We start from the raw sequence: 14716 nt of genomic DNA, 5'->3' as shown, positions 1-14716 counted from the left end.
GGCTGGTTGGCAGCAGCAGCCAGAGGACGGACTCAGCCCCCAGTACTGCCACTCACCCCCTCGCCTTGGCCCTGCAGGGCACACAGGAGGCACCATCCGCCGTCACCCCCTGCAAAGGGGGATGAGGCCCCTGCTAGAACAATGCCTCTCCTGGAAGAGGAGGGCACCTCCATCCAGAAGGGGGGGGCAAAGTGAGGGGCTCCTGAGACCCTTGCAGTTGCTGGGAGCCATGGGGGGGGGCAGAGGGGGCTTGGGGTCAGGATCACCTTGACCACTAGTGGGGAGGCAACCGTGCCATCTATCCTGGCTGCTGACCTGTAACGCCTTGAAGGGCTCAGGACCACAATCCCTCCAGCTGCTGTGGTGCGGTCAGGATTGTGGTCCTCTTTGGCGCCAGCAGGTCAGCCTCGTCCTCCCAGATATCAAAGGCCGGCCTGGCAAACGACATGCTCAGAGGCACTCTTTACACAGGCCAAGGGCGAAAACAACAAAGCGCTGTGAAACAAGCCAGGGCCAAAGTCAAGGAAGGGCAACACCCGCCACGTAGTGAGCAGAGCTGCTTTTCAGGCCCCGTCTCCTTAATTCTCAGTGGCCCACCTAGTCCAGCATCCTGTTCTCTCGGAGGCCAAATACCCCTAAGGACTAGGGGTCCACATAGACTGCCTCTGGAGCTGGAGGTTCCTTAAGAGCATAGGAAGAGGCTTCTGGATCTGGCCAATGGCCCACCCAGTCCAGCCTCCTGTTCTCACAGCAGCCAACCAGATGCCTCTTTTGGGAAACCCCTAAGAATGATTTGAGCCCAAGAGCAACTCTCCCCTCCTGGGGTTTTGGGCAACTGGGCTTTGGAAGAATTGCTGACTCTGACCACGGAAGGAAGACCATTGCCTTTGTGGCCTAATCCTCTTTTAAAGCCATCCAAATTGGCGGCCATCAATTGCCTCTTGTGGCAGGGAGTTCCAGAGTTCAAATATGCACTGCCCAGATGAAGGTGAAGAGAAAGATGGGCACTGTGAAAGATGGGCTCCACCTTGAAGGATATGCAACAAAGAGGAGTGGTCCCAGCCCTGCTAAGAAGGCTCCAATGATCTGATCAGGGGTCAACAGCCAAGTCTCCCAAGGGGAGAAGCTAGGAACTTCACATGAGCCCGCTGGTGGAACGTGCCCCACCAACCTCTCCCTGCCCTTCCCAGAGTATGGAAGTGGTCAGCTCAATTGCATCCCATGTGCAGGCCACAACCCAGGCTGTCAAGAGCACTCAATGACCCCATTGCACCATGCAACATACGCGTAGCTAAGCTCAGTGCTAGAAATCCCCCAGGCGCCAGGCACATTTTGTGCAGGTCCAGTTGTGACCACGCCAGATACCTGGTCGACGAGTCCCTCTGGCTGCCCCTCCAGCTTTCTTAAGCAGGTGTTGACCTGCTTAAGCAGGTGAGAAGAGCTCACTGATTGCATTTTTTCTCCAGGGAGTCCATGGTTCACATCCTTCCTCAGTTAATCCCTACAAGGACCCTGTGAGATAGGTGAAGAGGCTGCGACTTACTCCAAGGTCACCCAGTGAGCATCAGGATGGATGGGTGATTCGAATCCTGATTTCCCAGGTCCTCCTCCAAAGTTCCACCATTACACCACACTGCGTTCCTAGAGCACTTCTGCTATGGGCAAACTCTATAAATTAAGCTGGTAAATAAATAGGGGGGAATCAAAAATGTCCCTGAGAGAAGGATCTGAAATATTTTCCTTGAAGCTTGAATTTGCTTTATTCTGGATTGTTTTATTTAATGTCTTAATGTGTTGCAAACCGCTTTGAGACTGTTTTCTTGAAAATATAAAGCAGTATAGAAATGAAAATACAACTAACAATAATAATCCTCACTGCCAAAAAATCACCTAGACCTTCCATTGTGGTGACTGCAACCTCGGTTTAAGGTGCCATTTAGCAATTAGCTCATATATCTGAGTTTCTAACACTTGCTAAGATGTCTGATATGTCGGCAAATCCCTTGTTTTGGGGGAGGGTTTTTTGTGTTTTTTAAAGGTGCCCACAGCTGAGACTCTGCCAGGCAGGTGTCTACGTCCCGCTTACCTAAGCATGGAGGAATGAACTCTGCCAGGCAGTCTAGACTGCAGTGATGAGGCTGCCTGAGCGTGGAATCTGCCAGCCAGAAATAACAGGATGGAAAATTTACCACTGGTGGATGGGAGGCAAAGGCCACCACTGCCACCTTGTGGCCAGCACCTGCCACTGCAAGCCGCCTGGGAGGAAGCCTGAGCACATCAGCTCCAAGGAGATTCCAAAAGTGTCCAGAGTCTCTTCCGTGGCTCCTCTGGTTTAAAGCAGCACAGGCCCCGCTGCTGCTCCAGTCCCCCCTTAACATGGGAGTGAAGCTCGCCTCCTCCTGAGACAGGGCCTCTGCGGCGGAAGCTCCTCCGAAGTGCCCGTCCAGGGGGCTGCCCACCCCTTGCCCTCTTTTACAGGACGGCCACCCACTTTTGGATGGCTGGGCAAACCCAGGGAGGAGGCGGAGAGGGCTATCATACAATCCTAGAGAGGAAGAGACCACAAGGGCCATCGAGTCCAACCCCCTGCCAAGCAGGAAACACCATCAGAGCACTCCTGACATATGGTTGTCAAACCTCTGCTTAAAGACCTCCAAAGAAGGAGACTCCACCACACTCCTTGGCAGCAAATTCCACTGTCAAACAGCTCTTACTGTCAGGAAGTTCTTCCTAATGGCTCCAAGCCAGGGGGCTCTGCCCTGCCTCCCCAGCTGGAGGCAGAGATGCGTCCCAGCTGGGGGCCTCCGCAGGAGAGGAGAGCTGCTTGCGGGCTTCCCCTAATGAGCACCTGGTTGGCCCCATCCCAGCCTCGTCCAGCAGCCAGGCTCTTCTTGCATCCGTATGGAACCTCCAGGCCCGGCGGTAGTCTATCTGGAACCAGAGCTCCTTGGGGGTTTTGGCCACGGTGAGAAGAGGAGGCTGGGCTGGACCTGTGGGCCTGACCCCCTGTGGGCCAGGTCTTCTGACGTTCCCTGGCAACTCTTCTGCTAGTGTTGCTGGCCATTTCTCTGCCCACGAAAATCAGCTCTGCTCACCTCCTCATCCACCTTCCCTACCACTGCCTTGATGGTGAAGGCAAACAGATCCCCTCCCACCAGCTCAAGCCCTCTGGATTCCCAAAGCCCCTAGAAATGCAGTCCATTGTTTGGCGAGAGCCAGTGTGGTGTAGTGGTTAAGAGCAGTAGACTCCTAATTTGGGGGACCGGGTTCGCGTCTCTGCTCCTCTGCATGCAGCTGCTGGGTGACCTTGGGCCAGTCACACTTCTCTGAAGTCTCAGCCCCACTCACCTCACAGTGTTTGTTGTGGGGAGGAAGGGAAAGGAGAATGTGAGCCGCCTTGAGACTCCTTCGGGAAGTGATAAAGCGGGATATCAAATCCAAACTCTTCTTCTGCTGCTGCTGTTTGCAAGAGAACAGCAAAGAAACGACCCAGTCCAGTGTAATTGAGGAGACTGTGAGGCAGGGTTAGGCCAAGAGTGAGCAACTGGCTCCAAGGTCGCCCAGCGAGCCCATGGCTGAGTGGGGAATTGAACCTGGGTCTCCAACTATGACTGCCCTAGAGTTCTGCTTACTAAGGGCACACATTTGAACCAGAACTAAGGAGAGATGTACCACAAACTGCCTGAACGAGGCTGGATGAGCCCAGGTGGTCCATGGGCCAGTCTGGGAAGCCCCCACACCTTGGCCAGGCTGATTTTTAGACAAGGTAAGTCAAGAGCCAAGGCAGATCCTGCAGTTACATAACGATCCTCACCATCAAACTGCAGGCCACCGAGGAGTCAGCCTCCCTGGCCTTGTCACGTAAGGACTGGCGGTGGGGCTGATGATGGCACTGATCACAGGGCTGGCAATCTGTCCGTCCAGGTCATGACGTAAGAGAGATGCCGCCTCTGAGTCAGCCAGGGAAGATGCATGGCAGCTGCGCACTGGCAGGATGGCCTGGCACAGGCACTGCCTCCAAACCAGCTCTGGGGCCCTCTGTCTCCCAGGCGCCTGGCACAAGCTGCAGCTGGCAGGAGGAAGCGGGTGCCCTGCATCTCCACCTGGGGAAAAGCCTCCCTCAGGACCAGCAGCGGGAGGCGTACCTGGCATCAAAGGGGAGGGAGAGCCTGGGCTGTGTTGGCACACGTGCCCAGATTGCAAAGTACCCTGGAAATCATGAATGGCGGGAGGAGAGAGAGACACTCTAAGAGCATACAAGGCACACAAGCTGCAAGGCCCCACAAGTTGGGGTTGCTTTGGTTGTACAAAGCAGCAATTAGGGCCGGGCAATATCTGGTTTTCAACAATGTGATATATCACCAGCTAAACATCATGACAGCCTGATAGATCACGATGTCTGAAATAAGGATGGAGCTACAGAGAGGCACTAGCTGGCTTCACAGTTTTTCCTGCATTGTGATTTTTGAATAGCACCCCCCCCACACACACACACGTCATGATTTGTGATATATTGCCAGGTCAACCATTATGAAAAGGATATCACGAGATGGACTTCAAACTGCCCTAGAAGCAAGCAGCATAACCAGAGGCCCCCAACCATTGCCCTATTTGCAGGCAAGGAAGCGAGAAAATCAGCAGAGCAGGATCCAGGGGTCCCCCTCGCACCCACTGGAAAGTGCAACATCCCAATGTGCTTCCCCGTGAAGCTGCCCCCCTCGATCCAGGGGCACCCACAGCAGAAAGCATCTGAAGGAGAGCCCCAAATGGACTCTGGGGTGCAGTGGGGGAGAGGAGAGGAGAGGAGAGGAGAGGCTGCATGACTGCCAGTCCCTGGATCACAGCCAAATCTTGCTCCCCACCCCAGAAGCAGGGCTGCTGGATAATGAGCAGACGCAGGCGAGTAGAAAGCTCTTTGGCGTGCTTCCTCTTCTTCCAAAGAGCCACTTCCTCCCTTCCAGGAAGCCCTCTGGTCAGGCTCTTGTGGGGTGGGGGCAAGGCTGAGGCGCCCTGTGCAGGTCCATTGCAAGAACGGAGTGGAGCTGGGATTCAAGCCAGCTCTCTCTGCCCCTCCTCTCCCCCCGCATGCACACAAAAACCAACCCAGTATGACCACACACAGCCAGAGCTTTGGGCTCACCCAGCTCAGTGGTGCCTACACTGACTCCCACACCCTGCCTTCTGCAGGCAGAGCAGGGGCTGTGCCCCTCCCCACCTCGCCCTGGAGGGCCAAAGCAAGTGCCTGGCCTCAGCCGAGGCCCTTCTGGCTCTCTCCCAGCCCAGCTCAGATCCTTTCAGTGCAATCTGACACCCGGTGAGGTGCAGTCCTTTGGCTTCCTGGCTTTCCGGGTTAACTCAGGGGTGGCAAAAGCTGCCCTCCCAACAGCGGCCCCCGCCAGCACCTTGCAGGCGACACCAGGAGCCTGGAGACCAGCTCCAAGCCAGAGGTTCCTCCCCAGCTGCAGCTACTCCTCAGTTCTTGCATGTTGCTTTTTGCAGGCCCAGGAGAGGCTCCACCCGCCAGGCTTGCCCCGCAGCTCCCCTCTCCTGACAGCTCTTCTCAGTCCCTCCAGTTGTGCCACATCTAAGGGATAGAATCACAGGATCACAGAGTTGGAAGGAAGGGACCCCCAGAGTCATCTAGTCCAACCTCCTGCAATGCAGGAACCTTTTGCCCAACATGGGGCTCGAACCCACAAGCCTGAGAGTCCCATGCTCGGCCGACTGAGCTATCTCAGCTGTGCCCTTCCTCGCCATGGCCCAGTCAGGGGTGCAATTCTGCGGGGGCTCCCGTTTCACAAGCCCTTTGCGTCAACTGCATGGCAGTCACTTCTGCTTCCCAGAGCAAGCCAGGCGGTGCTCAGATGATACAGAGAGAAGTCCCTTTTTCTTGGGAAGCAGAGAGAGAGAGATTGCAGGCAACTCTGCCCACTGCTTAGAAAACATAAAACCCCCTGAACATGCAGATGGGTATTTCAGGCTCCAACTTGGTCACACAACTCGCTTGAGGCAAGGTTCCTCCTGGGACTCGTTCCTGGCAAGGCTTTGCTCCCTCTACCTTCCCATGGTATCAGGAACCAGGCTGGGTTTGGTATGGGGCGGGCGACACTTTGGGCAAAAAAGGGTCCCCAAAACACACAGGCACACACCCCCTGGCCATTCCACCACAAAAGCCAACTGCTGGCCTGAGTCATGCATGAGCCATTTTCCACAAAAGGAGGGCGAAAGAACAAGCAGGATGACCTGGAGATGCCTCAGTGACCTGCCTTTTGACATAGCCAGAAATCAGAATCCTAGAATGGTTGAGCTGGAAGGTACCCCCAAGGGTCATCTAGTCCAACCCGCTGCAATGCAGGAATCTAAACTAAAGCATCCATGACAGATGACCATCTATGAACCCCTTTTGTTTACAGTGAGCAGCTGGAGGGAGGATGCTGCTCCCAACCAGAGACAGAAAACAGGACTGTCCGAGTCCTCCCTTCTCCCTGCCCCCCATCTCAGGCCTTTTGGGCAAAGCTGAAAGCAGAATAACACCACCCCGTGATTCCTGTTTTCTTCCTCTTGCCATCACAGCGAAGGTGAAGTCCAAGCGGGTGACTCAGGAGACCAGGCCAGGGAAGAGGCTCAGAGCCTCTGTTTCCCAGATGCAGAGAGGACTCTCTGCCAAAGAGAAAGAGGAGGACAAGGAACAGTCTCACACGCGTTCGCAGGATCCTGCCACAAGCCCTCGTCTTCCAAGGATGACCCCAGTGACCCTCCTGGGGAATCCTCCGCTGCCAGCACCATCCCAGCCACTCACAGTAAACAGCAACTTGACCCAGTCGCTGCCCTCTCCCTGGGCCAGGGCACCCTGAGGAGCACCCATCCTGCAGGGTGTCGGGAGGGGGGTGAGGCACTTGGGGGGGGGATGCAGGGCCCTTGCCCTAGCCTGCAGCAGTGGCGTTTCTGCCAAGGAAAGGCCCTGCCCATTTCCACACAGGCTCACCTGTATCCTGACACAGGAGGAGCTGCACTTGTTTGGGCCCTCTCCTGCCCCACTCAATAAACGTAACTGGGCCAGGCGGGCGGCTTTTAAAATGGGTTTGTGGAAGGAGGGGGAATTGGTTTCCTTCTGTTTCTGTATTATTCTGTTTTTTCTATTCTCACCTTGCATTTCTCTTTCACGAACTGCCCTGGGGTTTTTGGAGGAAGGACAGTACAGTCAAACCGAGAACAGCTTAGTTCTCGAATGTTTTGGTTCCCGAACACCACAAACCTGGAAGTGACTGTTCCAGTTTGCGAACTATTTTTGGAAGCCGAACATCCGACAGGGCTTCCGCGGCTTCCGATTGGCTGCAGGAGCTTCCTGCAACCAATCAGAAGCTGCACTTTGGTTTCCGAATGTTTTGGAAGTTGAGCAGACTTCCAGAACGGATTCCATTCAACTTCCAAGGTACGACTGTGTATTGTATTGTTGGCATCTGTCTGTCTCAAGAGACAACGGAGTGCGCCTTCAGGGGTGAAGGCAACCTGTTGCATGAGCAGCACCCAAGTTACCTCCCTGGGGTGCAAGTTTGTCCATGTGTCTGTGGGTTCTGGGCTGCCCAGACCACAAGAGCCCCCTCTCAACCTGGCTGAGGGGGTCCAAAGGAAAGCAGAGCAAGACGTTTGGCACCAGCTTGGCTGCCGGAGCTGCTTAGGGGCTCCGCTCCAGATCTGTGCAGGATTTACTCCTGAGCCTTTTCTTCTCCCAAAAATGTACCACAAGGCAGCAGGTATCGATTCTTCCTATGGCTTTACTCCCAAATCCTTTCTCATAAATTAATATAGCCACAAGGCAGTGGAGGTTTAGGGTCAGAGTTTTCCTTCCTTCCCAGGTGGACAAGCCCCATCTGCCCCTAAGGGCGGTATACAAATGTAATCCTAATAAGTCTGGAGAAGGCAGGTGCAAACCACGCCACACCCAAACACACACCTCGGCACGCACCTCCGACAGTAAATGGCTTGGTCCTGGGGCTTCCTGAAAAGGGCCCACGAGCTCCCACGGGGGAAGCGTCTTCTTGGTGCTGCCGGCCTGAGTCTCCCCAGTGTCAACCCCCAGCAACCGCCCCCTTGCTGGTGAGAGTCAGGTTCCCCCCGAAGGCAACCGATGGATGAGTTATGCAACGCAGCTGTGCCCCCGCCCTCCCACCGCCGCCCCTCAGCATCCCAGAGCGATGGATGTGCCCACAGGAGCTGGGCTGATGTGACGCTCATGCACACGGCAGGCTCATTCCGCAGGAACGCGCCCGGCACATCGTTGCATACTGTTCCCATGAAGGCTAATTGCCAGAGGCCTCATTAGCTGAGTCAGGCAGGGACAGGTAGCAGCGCCTGACGGGATTCGCAAGGGAAACGCTCTGCATTACGCGAGGCGGCCATGCACCAGGGAGTGCGTGTCGGGGTGGCTCACCAGCGGCCACAAGGTCATGGGCTCAGCTGGGAGAGGGACGCAGAGAGTGACCCAACCTTGATGTAACAGGAGGAGTGTCACTGCTGGAAGGAAGAGGGATAGGTTGGCACTGCCCCCCTACACCAACCCACTGTGGGGCCCCCAGCTGCAGAGGCCACCTCACTCACCCAGCACACCTCAAGGACCTGACATAGCTCACTGCCGGGGGTAGGGCTGGATGACCCTCAGGGCCCCTTCCAACTCTACATGTGACAGCCCATCTTCAGATATTTGAAGATGACCATCATATCTCAGCCTCCTTTTTTCCAGGTGAAACATCCCCAGCTCCTTCAACCGTTCCTCATCAGGCTTCGTTTCCAGACCCTCCACCATCTCAGCTGCCCTCCTCTGCTCACTTTCCAGCTTAGAATCATAGAATGGTAGAGCTGGAGGTCCAACCCCCAGCAGCACAGGAATCATTCGCCAAGCACTGGGATCAAACCCACAGCCCTGAGATTCAGAGTCCCATGCGCCCCTTTGTGGGGACGCACAATCAGGGACAGATGTCTCTGAAACGGCAGGGGACCCCCAGTCACAGCCCTCCCTCCGGGGACAGAGGCAGCCTAAGTCTCAGAGGGAGCCCCGGTGTCCCAGCCAGCCGAGTGTGACCTGCAGGCCTATGTTTAGCCCTCTGCAATCATCGTCTCTCTGCAATGACAGAGAGAACAATTTCTACCCAAAAAACCCCAGTGGGCAATGAGATTCCATTAGCAAGCACTCATCCTAATTAGAGGGATGAAGATGGACGAGAGCAGCAGGCCAGCACCCCCTCCCTGTTGCAAAGAGGTGGGTGGGAGGAGGAGCGGAGAGCGGGGGGGGGGCGGTTAGTGTTAGGGCAGATTGCCAGGCAAAACTTTGGCCCCACATCCCTCTGTACAAAGTGCTGTGGAAGATCTCACAAAGCCCTTGCAGAGGAAAATGGGGGGGGGCTGCACTGCCCAGGTCATTCTGGACAGTGCATAGCGCATAACAGATTTGGGCTCTATCATATCCCACCCTGCAGGCCAAAGGTCCCAGATTCAACCCCTGATGGCCTTTGGCTAATTAAACAATTTATGGCCTTTTAAACGGGGGGGGGGGGGGTGTTTCAGTTTGTTACTACACTATGTATTTTTGTGTTTTTTGTACTATAAATGTATAGCTCAGTCAATAGAGCATAGGGCTCTTAATCTCAGGGTCATGGGTTCAAGCCCCACATGGGGCAAAAAGTTCCTGCATTGCAAGGGGTTGGACTGGATGACCCTCAGGGGTCCCTTCCAACTCTAGGATTCTATGACTGTCTGTCTATAGAAATTTGATAAATAACAATGAGGATTAAATAATCTTCCGGTAGGGCTGGGAGAGACAACCCCTGCCCGAAACCCTGGACAGCCAATGACTGTCAAGGCAGACAATGCTCAGCCAGGCAGACCAATAGTCTGGGCAGCTTCAGATGCTTCTAGGACCCTCGTACCTGCGGGACCGCCTCTCCCGGTCTGCCCCACGGAGAGCCTCAAGGTCCATAAATAGCAACACCCTAGTGGTCCTGGGCCCTAAGGAAGTCAGATTAGCCTCAACCAGAGCCAGGGTCTTTTCAACACTGGCTCCAGCCTGGTGGAACGCTCTGTCTCCTGAGACCAGGGCCCTGCAGGATCTGATTTCTTTCCGCAGGGCCTATAAGACAGAGTTGTTCCGCCCGCCATGTGGCTTGGAATCAACTTGATTCCCCTCCCCTCTCTCCTTTTTCCTTTCTCCTGTGATGGAACCAGTCTGGATATTTGGCCTTGGTGAAGATTTGATGTTTTCATCCCCAAAAAGTTTTCGATTTGAGTTTCTACTGAAATGAGGCTGCATTTTAATGTTGTATTTCAATCTTGTTTTTAAGTTGTATTTTAATCAATTGTTTATATACCTGGTGTTAGCTGCCCTGAGCCCGGTCTTCGCTGGGGCGGGCGGGGTATAAATAAAATATTATTGTTATTGTTGTTGTTGTTGTTGTTATATTTAAATCAGTCTGTTCCCCAGAGATCCATGAGGGCCATGGTCCTATTTTCTCCCCACCCCCCTTTACTGAAAATCTTAAAAACAATTCCCAAACACAAAGTGTGGTCTTCCAAGGCAAATGCACCCTGCTTTATATTGTGTATATAATATTATATATGTAGCAGCTTCCACATGCGCTGAGTCAGGATTGTGGCCGTCACATGGCAGGCAGAGCCTCCAGTAACAACTCCTCTCTCAACAACGTCCAGCTGGCCTGGTCGTGTCCACAGAACGGAGGACAGCAGAATCGCCAAGGACATGCTCTGCAGGGAGCTGGCTTCTAGCTCCAGGCCCGGTGGCAGAACAAAGGTGCCTGCCAGTGGGGCCTGAAGGCTGGCAGCGCCAACCCTGCCATGTGGGAATCCCTTGCGGGCGACTGCAGGGCCTGGAGACAGACGGTCAGGTCATGCAGCCACAGCAGTGACCAGAGGAGGAATGACCGCTAAGAGAAGAGACACCATGGTGCATCGGCAGAGGTTGGACGGCCATCTGTCAGGGATGCTTTAGTGGAGATTCCTGCCTTGGAGGAGGTTGGACTGGATGACCCTTGGGGGTCCCTCCAAACTCGCTTCCATTCTAAGATTCCTTTTCATCCTAACTTCGGGGAGAGAACTGAGAGGGCGAGAGGCCACCCAGCAAGGCGAGCATTACACTGGGGTTTGAGAACACCAGCAAACACACCCTGGATCCAATTGAATGGTTTAGCCTCACCCTTGTGAAATATTGCAATAAAACCCTCAGGGCTGCCATGTGCCTGCTGGTGGCTGCAGGCTTGCCCAGGGCTCTTGTTTGCGGAGACAGGGAGAGAAAGCCCCCCCACCCCCCCAAACTGAAGCAGGGGAAGCTCTTCTCGTCAGGAGCATCTTCCTTCATGCACTGCGTGGGCATCTGCTGCCCTCTTGTGGGCGCTCTCCGCTGCTGCTGCTGCCTGGGCAAGAACCACAACTAGGGCACTTTGGTGGTGGCCGACTGAGACCCAAATACTAATTAGGTCTCCCTTAAAAATAGCCTACCCCTGAGCCAGCAAGCACCAGCCCCATCGTACGCTCAGATGCATCCAGGACAAGCTCAGAGGCATCCTCAGGATCAGCTCAGGAGAAGCCGGGATCTCCTCTCGAGGAAGAAGCCGTGCTCAGCAAGGTATGCTCCATCGCTCCCCTTTATGGCGCAGCTTCCTGGTACCAAGCAAAGTGGACCACCAGGGGACCACCTGCTGGGGGGGCTGCCTGCTCCACCCCACCCCCCGTGACACTACCAGATAACGTCCTCTGGCCTGCCACCTTGGCAGTGTAGCAAAGCTTCAGCTAGGTGGGTGAAGGGTCTGACTATGCACAGGGCAGCTTCCGACACAGGCTCCCGGGTCTGGAGGCGTGCAGAATATGCAGGAAGATGTTTTGCTGGATCAGACCCAGGGAAATCAGCAGGCAAGCCTAGCTTGCGTAGATTTTATTTCAATGGGTTTGCTCGGCATGAAACATAGCTAGGATGCAAGCTGCCATCTTTACAGGTCAAAAGGGACTCAGGGAAGGATAGCCTGGGGGGCTCCGCTGGAGCCCACAATCTCCCACATGCTAGAGATTGGAGTGCCCTGTGTTTTCAGTGTTCCCGAATGCTTAGCTTTATTTACGTCTTTGAGGTGTGTTCTGGTTGTTGTTTTTAACAAAGGGGTTTGTAAGAGGAATAGCTCTGCAGCGTACAGTGGCTAAGAAGCTCCTCCCTACTCTGCTGGAGACAGGGACACCACTGCATGTGGTCCATTCAAACTCTATGATTCTATATGGACCCCCCAACCACTACACCACTGGAGGAGGCAATGGTAGCCTCTGTACACCATTCTCCCAATGACAAGAGCTTGCTCTGCCCCCTACCTAGAACTGGAAGACCAAGAAAGGGCTCCCCCCAGGACAAAAACTCCACTAAGTGATTCCACTCCGTGCTGATGCAAAATAAAGGAGCGCAACAGTCATGGGACAGCCCTGTTCCTGGGCCCAAAATGCTTCCCAGGAAAGCTCTCTTGAAGGTGGGACTCGCTCACTAAAAGAAAAGCACTTAGAAGTGCTGCCGCCTTTTATTCCCAAGCTCCACTCCCCTATCAGGAAAAAGAAGGCAAATCAGAAACAAACTGCAGACATTTGGTCAATAAAAAGCGGCTTTGGTGACCCCCTCCCCCCTCCCTCCTCCCGACTTAATAATCACGTTTGGCAGGATTTGGGACTCTCTCCTCCTTGATAATAATAATAATAATAATAAATTTTATTTATATCCCGCCCTCCCCAGCCGAAGCCAGGCTCAGGGCGGCTAACAACAATCAACAATCAAACAATCAGATATTCACACATTCTAAAAATATTACATTATAAAAATCAATTAAAATCAAATTAATGGCAACTAATTAAGCAAGATTCTAAGCAGGTTGCCAGAGGAGGGAGTCAGACTGCGCCCTGACCAAAGGCCTGGTGGAACAACTCTGTCTTGCAGGCCCTGCGGAAGGATGTCAGGTCCCGCAGGGCCCTAGTCTCTTGTGACAGAGCGTTCCACCAGATTGGAGCCGCAGCCGAGAAGGCCCTGGCTCTAGTTGAGGCCAGCCTAACCTCTCTGAGGCCTGGGACCTTGAGGATGTTAGTATTTGCAGACCGTAGGTTTCTCTGTGGGGCATACCAGGAGAGGCGGTCCCGTAGGTACGAGGGTCCTAGGCCGTATAGGGCTTTGATGGAGCAACAAATGCAATCAATTGCAAAGGAACTCTCAAATCCCAAACTCATATCATGCAATGTCTTCCTTACATGAAAACGCTTCCTTTAGACTCTCTTTGTTTAGTACTGGAGTACAGGCAGCTCCCTATTTATGCGCGCTTGAGGCATGGGCGCATTGCCACGAACCGGGAAGTGGCACAAAAAGGAGCAAACACCGCCCTCAAAAGAGCACGAAAACGGCAAAACAGTGCAAAAACAGCACCTAGTCATCCCACAAGCCTTTGAACTGAATTTTGAGGCCTGTGGAGAGCAAGGGGGTTTGGGGGGAGGGATTGTAGTGGATTTGATGAGTGCTGCTAGTTTTTTTAAGGCATTTGCAAGGGTTTCCAGAGATTTAGAGGGTGTTTGCAGGATTTCCCAATGCCGTTTGCAATGCAATATACAGTGGTAGCTCGGGTTAAGTACTTAATTCGTTCCGGAGGTCTGTTCTTAACCTGAAACTGTTCTTAACTTGAAGCACCACTTTAGCTAATGGGGCCTCCTGCTGCTGCCGTGCCTCCGGAGCACGATTTCTGTTCTCATCCTGAAGCAAAGTTCTTAACCCGAGGTACTATTTCCGGGTTAGTGGAGTCTGTAACCTGAAGCGTATGTAACCCGAGGTACCACTGTACACAATTTCACTTAAACACACAGTGCCTCAGAACATAACTCCCATGTAAATAGGGAGTTGCCTGTATATCTTTTTCAAAAAAAAGAAAAAGCAGTCTAATCTGTCTTTTTTGTAGAACCTTTTCTTGTTGTGGTATCTTGCTCTTCAGGTGACTGGTTCCATCTTTATTTTTTGCTGTTATATTCATGTGCAATTGGCATCTCAGACAACTTGTTTGCTGGCTCTGCGTTTCCCCCATTAGGCTGCTAGCTGCAAAAAGCCTTTCATTACTGCTGTGGAGCGAGGATTTATTGTGCAAGCGCCAACTCACTTAAGTTGAGCAAACCTAAAGTTCCGGTGTGCACTTTTATTTAATTCATTTATTTGATTTCTATACCTTTACCAGAAGATCCCAACATTAAAAACACATTTTATGGAGCACAGCAATACAAAAGTAATAAAAAGCAGAGTAATAAACAGCATGATAATAAAATAATCATAGTAACAGCTTTGACAGGTCACAGAAGATTTAACAGCCAAAGGAAAGCCTCTCTGGGGAGAGCATCCCACAATCAGAGAGACACCACCGAAAAGGCCTGTTCTCGTGTTGCCACCTTTTCGGGAGCTGGACTTGCTTTCCAAGGCTCTCCTCAGGGTCCCTTTGCAGGCGGCGGAAATGCAGGCAGCGGTGGCAAGAGAAGCGCCCTTTCCGGTGGTGGAGCCCAAGCTACGGCACAGCTGCTCATTGTGGCCTCGCCAAGACTTACCTGTCAAGCAGACAGCAAAATGGCCTCCTTGCAATCCCAAGGCTCTTGCTCCCTTAGATGAGGCTGGGGCTGAGGCCTGGCTTCCTGAAACAGAAACAGCAAAAAGCACAATAAG

The 14716-nt window shown here is 53.4% G+C and overlaps 1 protein-coding gene across 4 annotated transcripts in view; it reads right to left on the bottom strand.

The window, feature by feature from the left end:
* Window positions 1–14716, bottom strand: part of LOC309333067 (guanine nucleotide-binding protein G(I)/G(S)/G(O) subunit gamma-7) — a 111834-nt gene that overhangs the window by 34466 nt on the left and 62652 nt on the right. For all 4 annotated transcript variants that reach the window (XM_081846518.1, XM_081846519.1, XM_081846517.1 and 1 more), the window contains exon 2: window positions 14602–14685. The gene's annotated coding sequence lies outside the window, so the exon portion shown is untranslated. The remainder of the gene's footprint in view (window positions 1–14601; window positions 14686–14716) is intronic.

Source organism: Podarcis erhardii (assembly GCF_964252035.2).
Source record: "Podarcis erhardii genome assembly, chromosome: 18".
NCBI classification, from domain to species: Eukaryota; Metazoa; Chordata; class Lepidosauria; order Squamata; family Lacertidae; genus Podarcis; species Podarcis erhardii.
Note: the sequence above shows the minus strand (reverse complement) of the source record. Positions and strands in the feature narration are given on the sequence as shown.